The sequence below is a fragment of the Polypterus senegalus genome, chromosome 3 (genome assembly GCF_016835505.1).
Source record: "Polypterus senegalus isolate Bchr_013 chromosome 3, ASM1683550v1, whole genome shotgun sequence".
Lineage (NCBI taxonomy): Eukaryota > Metazoa > Chordata > Cladistia > Polypteriformes > Polypteridae > Polypterus > Polypterus senegalus.
The window spans coordinates 103,533,377-103,541,338 of NC_053156.1; positions in this window are offsets into that span (position 1 = coordinate 103,533,377).

The window sequence follows — 7,962 nt, forward strand, 5'->3', positions numbered from 1 at the left end:
TAATGACCAATGAAGGCGATTATTCAGGTTTTTGGCAGTTAAATGTTGACGATGAATCACACAATGTACAGTGAACAGATGTGGTATTGCCTCTTTTTAATATACAATAAAACCATGATGGTACCCTACCATTGCTAGAGCACCATCAGCAGCAACTGACAAGATATTAGCCAGTGGAATTTTTTTTTCTTGAAAAAACCCTTCCAATGCATGAAATTTCAATTCTCCTTTTGTGTCAGCTAGTAATTTTTAGACAAATAATTATTCTTGGCAAATTTTTTCTTCTTTTATGTATCATACAAATGCTAAAAATAAGGCATGATTTCCTAGTAAAGTAGATTCATCAAGTTGTATAGAGAACTCGGTTGTTTCTAAATAATCCTATAATGACTCTTTAATATTGTCGGCCATTTCATCAATTCTTTATTGCACCGTGTTATTGTTCCAAAGACTATTCTTCATGATATTAGATGTCGGTTTGTGCAGTACAGTTCATATGACCTCACTAACAGCTGGTAGTATTAGTTATTCACAAATACTAGGCGGTTTCCCCGATTAAGCAATCAGTAAGGAAACGTTGTAAGAGGCACACAACCCATCACCTTCTTTTTTGGATGCTGCCAAAAACATACCTGCCAATATTGATTGTTTCCAAAAAGTTTCTTTAAGTTCTTCTCATTTTTATCAGCATTAACTTTTGTTAAATGCTCTGCTATTCTTGAAGACTTCACAGATTCATTTGAAAAAAACTTTTTGACAAATCAGTCACATTGGTAATGTTTTGTTTGTAGGTGAGGGAATAAAGCTGTATTTGCTAAAATGCAAATTTACCACATACCTTACCCAAAATATTTTAAAATATTTTATTAAATATAAAAATACTGACATGTAAACTGCTGTTTTATTGGAACAACAATTAAGTTGCTTTGAATGTGATCCATGTAGGTTAGGTACCAACATGGTATCCAATATGCATTAAAAATTTTAGGTACTTATTGCACTTGCAAGTTGCACTACATCAAATTATGACGTATCACATATTTACAGTATAGTATTGTACAGTGAACAAGTCAGAACATTCATATGTTCCTGCTGACCTATCACATAAAATCCTGAACATTTGAAAGTGTGCACCCACGAAAACTTTGCTTGTTAAGACCTGAACACTGATCTCGATGTTGCGACTATGCGTGAATGTATGGGCAGGCTCTATTGTCGGCACGGAGCTGGACAGTCAGACATCCGTGGCAGAGCGATGGGTGCTGAGCAGGCTCCTGTCAATCATGGAGAATACACTGCATCCACTGAACAGGATCATCTCCAGACAGAGGAGCAGCTTCAGCTACAGGCTGCTGTCACTGTCCTGCTCCACTGACGGACTGAGGAGATTGTTCCTCCCCCACACTATACGACTCTTCAATTCCACCCGGGGGGTAAACGTTAACATTATACAAAGTTATTGTCTGTTTTACCTGCATTGTTATCACTCTTTAATTTAATATTGTTTTTTATTAGTATGCTGCTGCTGCAGTATGTGAATTTCCCCTTGGGATTGATAAAGTATCTATCTATCTATCTATGTGCATACAGTAGTTAAGAAGAGATGTGTTTAAAAAAGATTTAATTATACTTTTTTTCATCATTTAATTGTTGTGTTTTATGCCCTCACCATCCCCTTAGTACTTTAATTCAATGCTCCTCTTTTGCTCCTGAGGCCACTACCACCCTCCTGGATTGTTTCATCTTCTGTCAGGGCATGGTATCAACCACTTTGGGAATCACTGATCTAAATACACTGAATGGATGCAAACACAACAGAACTAATCTATGTATTGTTCAACATTATAACCATTTTCAAAGGAACAACCCATTCTGTGTTTTTTGATTTTTCTATTGCATTTTTTTATTCTTCAACACTGAAAGAAATCAAATGCTCTGAGAACTTTACCAAAAGTTTTGATGTTTTTAAAACATCAGTCTGTTGCAAGCAAATGACCTGAAACCACAAGGTACCAAAGGCGGCACACATGTATAAGCAATGAAGACTTTTGCTGTACTGTAGACAGTCTGTCCAGGTGTGATTTCCTTAAACTCCAAGGTAACCTGATCTTTGGATTTTTACATGGGAAACAGCTTGAAATGCCTAAGGCTGTTATTTAACTTTGGCAAAATTCCCCACAAAGTATGAATTGGAATCTATAATGCTCAGCCATATTTTTGTTTTGAAATTTTTAATGACAATGTTTAGTCTGACACCTGCCCAGACAATAAGAACAAGTTTTAATATGTTTTGAACCACTATGGAACATAAGGGACATTGTTTAGTCTAAATGCTGTACATGTACATCATAAAGATGTACCTTGTAGATAAATGTAGGTACACAATATAAGTATGCCAATAAACACCATTTTAAGCACCTATTATATATACCTAATTGTTCAATGAGATAGATAGATAGATAGATAGATAGATAGATAGATAGGTCAACCCCTAAGGTTGGTTTATGTGGCATACACAACTTCAAGTCCTTAGGTTAACCTTAGGTTAACTAGTCTGGTATGAAGGTGGGAGAGTATTTCAGTGAGTCTGCCAGGAAAGATACTTGCAAGAATAAGGGCTGGCCAACTCTCCAATCCTGATTTTGAAAAATGGCTTGGCAAATGGAAGAATTATTATATGTTCAGTCATTTGTTTGGATTTAGATTAATAGTGCTAGCAGATTTAATTAATGAAATATTCCAGAAGAAAATTCCAACTTTCTTTTAAAGCTAATCGTGATAAAGTCTATTTTTAATTACTGTACTTTATACACATTTGATTGATTTTAGAACTGTCTAATCCATGATACTATTAATTTAGCTTTTCTATTTATTTTACTTATAAAATATTTTTTTCAAAGAACATCACATTATGCTTTTGAATTTTTTGAGGCAATTCAATATTTATCCAGTTATGCACTTGAACTTGTTTAAGCATGCTTTAACTTTCAGCCTCACTGCTTTAAATGCATGAGACCTGTGTGGGCAGTATGGTGATGCAATGGGCAAAATAGACAGTGCTTGGGGCCTAAGCCCAGAGGCACCGTGACATGGGGGAAAGTTTGGATGATTCCAAGGGGCTGTGGCTTACAGGGACCCTCAAAAATGTTGTAACATAATTTTGTCAAGTTTTACTAGGTAGTTATTAAAGTAACATTTGAAAGAATAATTTACTTAGAATTTTGAAGCTATTTTTTTTGGTCAAAAGTAGCAATCCAGCCAGTATCCACATTAACTGGTTCATCCTTGGATCTAGATCTCTAAAATCCCATACTTTCTAGCCACCTTTAGATGCATTTTGTTTTACTTAAATTAAAATGCTGGAGTCAAATTCTGGATTCCAGAAAAAGAAGGCAAGAAAAGCTTGAATAAAAGGGGAATCAGTTTGTCACTCATTTTTTTATCATGGAAATGTCAGTTTACTAATGTTAGTCCATTCTTCATATGTGGTGCAAATTAACTGGTTTTACAGGATCGTTCAATCCAAACCAATAACAATCTCATTAGAAGCCAGTTTGAATAAGCCATGCAGGCATATGCTTATGAATAAGTAATCCACAAGGAATTGTACTGTATCACAGTAAATCTTTGTGATAAGAAGTTTGAGGCAAATAAATAAGTAAATAAATAATCGGGTCCCAGATCATGCAGGCTTCGAACTGGTGCATGTGTGTGATCCTGGGTCGATTGGAGTGCTTGGCTGATCGCACATACACGTGCAAATTGCGAGTGTATCATCAGGTGCCTCAATCACATCTTGGAGTAGGCAGGGGATGACATCTGCAAAGATCTAGAGTGAAGGAGCGGCACTCTAGAGGCAGATCATCTCCACTGATTTTGCAGAGGTGCAGGTTCAATGGTGGTGGAATCCCCCTCAGGGATCTGGCAATGCCAGGTGTGCAAGAAGGAAGACAGGAGGATAACTGACCCTGAGCAGTCTGCCAGAGGCTGACAGAGGCAGACAAAATGGAGGTTAGTGAGGAGAACTGCGGCTGCTGAAGTCTCTACTAGCTAAATGAGCAATGGGTGAGTCAGGGAGACAGAAAGGGAGTTGCACTGGGCTCAGAGGGGAGAAAAGAAGAACATTAAAGGTTGTTTTATGAATGGACTTTAACTCATGGACTGTTCACTGTTTTTATGGATTATTCATTTATAGAAAACTGTTATGCACTGCACTATGAGACACTGTTCATGGATTTTAATAAAAGTACTTCCTACTTTTGCATCAGCCCCTTGCTAAATGTGTGTGTCCTCATTTGCCCGGCTCATCTCATTTAGCAATTATTGACAGTTCCATGTTCAAGAGGCTCCCAGAAGCAACCAGGGAGTGTGGAGCCGACCTGGACCATCACAATAGTAAATTACATATTCTTATCATTATCATTTCTTTTTCTAATGATTTTGATACTAGACTAAGAACTTTGTTAACTTAGTACTTTCCTAGTAAACACTCAAACAGAATTACAGAATTTAAGCTATAAATTTTTGTAGTTTAGTTAGGGCATTTCGAATTAAGTGGTTCAAAAAGATTTTGTTCCATAATGAGACAATTTGCACTCATATTTTCAAGGGATATGGTGGCCTTATTTTCATCAGGGGTGTGTCTTTGAATGTAAAACTCCCAGGTCCTTTGGCATATTTTTATGCTGAAGCACTAAGGGCAGGAAAAGTGCATTTTTCATGTCATATTCAGCAAATAAATTGACTGTTTGGAATGACAGGTGTATTTTACATAAAAATAAGTATTTTTAGATGCTTTGGTTAATATTTTTTTTTATTTATTTGACATTGACAGCAGTATTTAGGATTACCAAAGATATATATCAAAATATAGTTTATCTGTATCTTTTCCAGAACTGACTTTAGTTTTAAGTGCTATTCCAGTGAACTTGTTATTTATTTAAACATTACCATACAATTGTCCCAAGCCTTCCTGATATTTTTGCAACTCTAAATATTTTGAAACAAAATTATAATTTTATTAATTTATTAGGATTTATATGTCTTAGATTAATCAGATCAGTCCAAGAGCATATACAGTAGTTTATGGAAGGCCATTATTAAAGATAAAATTAATTGCCAAAAAGCTTGGTTAACTGCTAAGTATTATCCTGTTACCAAAGATCTGTGAAGTCCAATACAACACTTGTAAAATATACATTTCCAACTGCACATTTTGTCATACAAAACTAGAACAAGTTCAACTTTTTTTTAATTGTCCCATTGCCAGAAACCTATGGAAAGACTGTCTACTTGGATGGTCCAGAAATCTGGATATTTTAAATAAATGGAATAGATTAAAAGATATTTTTTTATGAAGAATCAATCTATTAATTATACCACTTTATTTATGCTCATTGTTTTTCATTATTTGGGAAATGTTTTCATTCATAAATGTAAATGGATCAGGTGTAGTCTATTATTTAACCTCCTCATTACTGAATGTTTTTGTGTATATGAAGTCTCTCGAGTTAAGTAAGAACTGCAATAGGCTGGCTAAAGCCTTGCAATCTGTTACTGCATGAATACAACCCTTATGGGGTATTATTGATGCCTTTTTTGTTTCCTTTATTCTAATTTAATATTTTAATGTATGATTGGTATTATATATTTTAAAATGTTTTGTACAATGTATGTAAACTTTACATACATTTAAACTTGACTAATCATGTACAGATCAGTACAATGCAACATTTAATATATTGTTACAAATGACAGACATGAGCATAGACATCACTTTATTCAACGGTGTCACAGTGCCTTAATTTATATAAAACAGATCATCTGGCCTCAAGAAGCAAAAATAATACAATGGTGACATTTAGGTTGTTCAAGAAATTGTGGGTGATTTTGTATGGGCTTCACATATGCATTACAAGTAGTAATGGACATACGTACAGTACATATTTCTTTTTGATCATGTTACTTAGTATGCACAGATGTTTTAAAGCACCTGTTACATTTGAAAGCTGAAGTACCTACGTAACAGTGTCATAAGCAATACATGCTTTGCAGATGTACCACAAGTAAAAACAGGCAAAATATGAATAATAATGTAGTAAAGTGTGGTGCCAGTGTTTATGGCTCTCAAGGATTTCAGATCCTTGGTTTGGTCAGGGTGGAGGTCCAGATATGATATCCTTTCATGGAGCCAAAAATATCTAACTGCATCCCTGCCCAGACCCATATAGCAATATGTGATTTCTTAGTCCAGTTGATTTTTCTTCCTCAAGGTCATATATGAACTGATAATAAAAATGTTCAATGTATTTAGCACTGTGTGTGTTTATTACCTACCTATACAGTCTACTATTCTGAACCCTGCTTTGTTCTTTATTCAAGAATTTATAGCTCCTTCAAGTTGCTTTGTTTACCACTACTGTTATGTACTCCTGTTGTTAAATTTTAAACCACAGCTTTACCAGACTTGACATAAGTCATTTTTTGCTATGTTAAATCTATCGGGTACATTTTGAAAGTCCTACTAGTTTCTACTGAGAGACTGTCATTTTAGTTTTGTCACTGTCCTGCTCCACTGACAGACTGAGGAGATTGTTCCTCCCCCACACTATGCGACTCTTCAATTCCACCCGGGGGACTAAATGCTAACATTATTCAAAGTTATGGTCTGTTTTTACACGCATTTTTTATTACTCTTTAATTTTTTTTTGTATCAGTATACTGCTGCTGGATTATGTGAATTTCCCTTTGGGATTAGTAAAGTATCTATCTAGTTACAAAATAAAATATAACTACAAACTTTAATGATATATTTTATTTAGACCATTGGTCTCAATCAGAGAATGTTTTGGTAATTACATAACAAATATCAGACAAAAGCATTATTTTCACTATAAGATGGTTCTACCTTTCCAAAGAAATGTTTAAAATGTATGTATTTTTGAGAGATATCATATTTATTTTTGGAACAATCTTTATGCCTAACAAATACAAAGAGGTATCATTAATCGTAATAGAAATTTCAAATATCAAAATCTTTTTTTAAACATGTTGTATGCATACGATTACTTACTTCAGGAGTGTTTTAGTACTGGTACTTAGGTCTGAAAGCTGGTGCCTATACCTACCAGTAAGTGAAAATTTTAGTATTGATCCAACAATAATAGACTATCAAACAAGCAGAACATGTTGCCTTCAATCAGATATTTTCAATAAAGTTTGTAACATCACCATGTCTATCAATCTAATAATTTCTGTTTCAAAACACATAATGAAAATAAGTCTGTAGCCTTACATTACACAGTATAAAGAACACTTATTATTTCATTTTGGAATATTAAAGTATTACTATGAAACAACAGGCAGGTTATGCTGCATAACAGCTCTAAAGTCCTGTGTTTAAATCACCACCAAGCCGCTGTCTCTGTTTCTATGTTGGTTTTTTCTCCTACTCCACTTTTCCTCCTACATTCTAAACTCTAAAGATATACAGTACAGTAGGTATGAGGTTAACTGGAAACTCTACTTTGGCTGGTATGAGTAAATATGAGTGGTATCGTTTCCTTCCTGCCTTGTGCTCAATATGGTTATGATAACGCTAAACTGCATTAGATGGATTTCATAATTGATGGATAACTATTTAACAATAAAATGTAAAAAAAGGATTCACATGTAACAAATAAACATCCATTTTATGAGCTCATTTTTTTCATTTGATGACCAAACAGGGAAACACCGTATTCTGATAGCTTTAGGGACAAGGGGAAAAAGCCATCCCCTGATGGGGTGCCTGCCTATGGTATGAAACCATTTTTTATCACACTGGAACAATTAAGAGTTATAATTAGCCCAAAATGCTTGTCTTTGGGTGGAGCCAAGAGTACAAAAAGAAAATAAACACACAAACACTTAAAGAATGTCACAAAGACAGTAGGCCCTGAAACTGTGACACTACAGAGATAA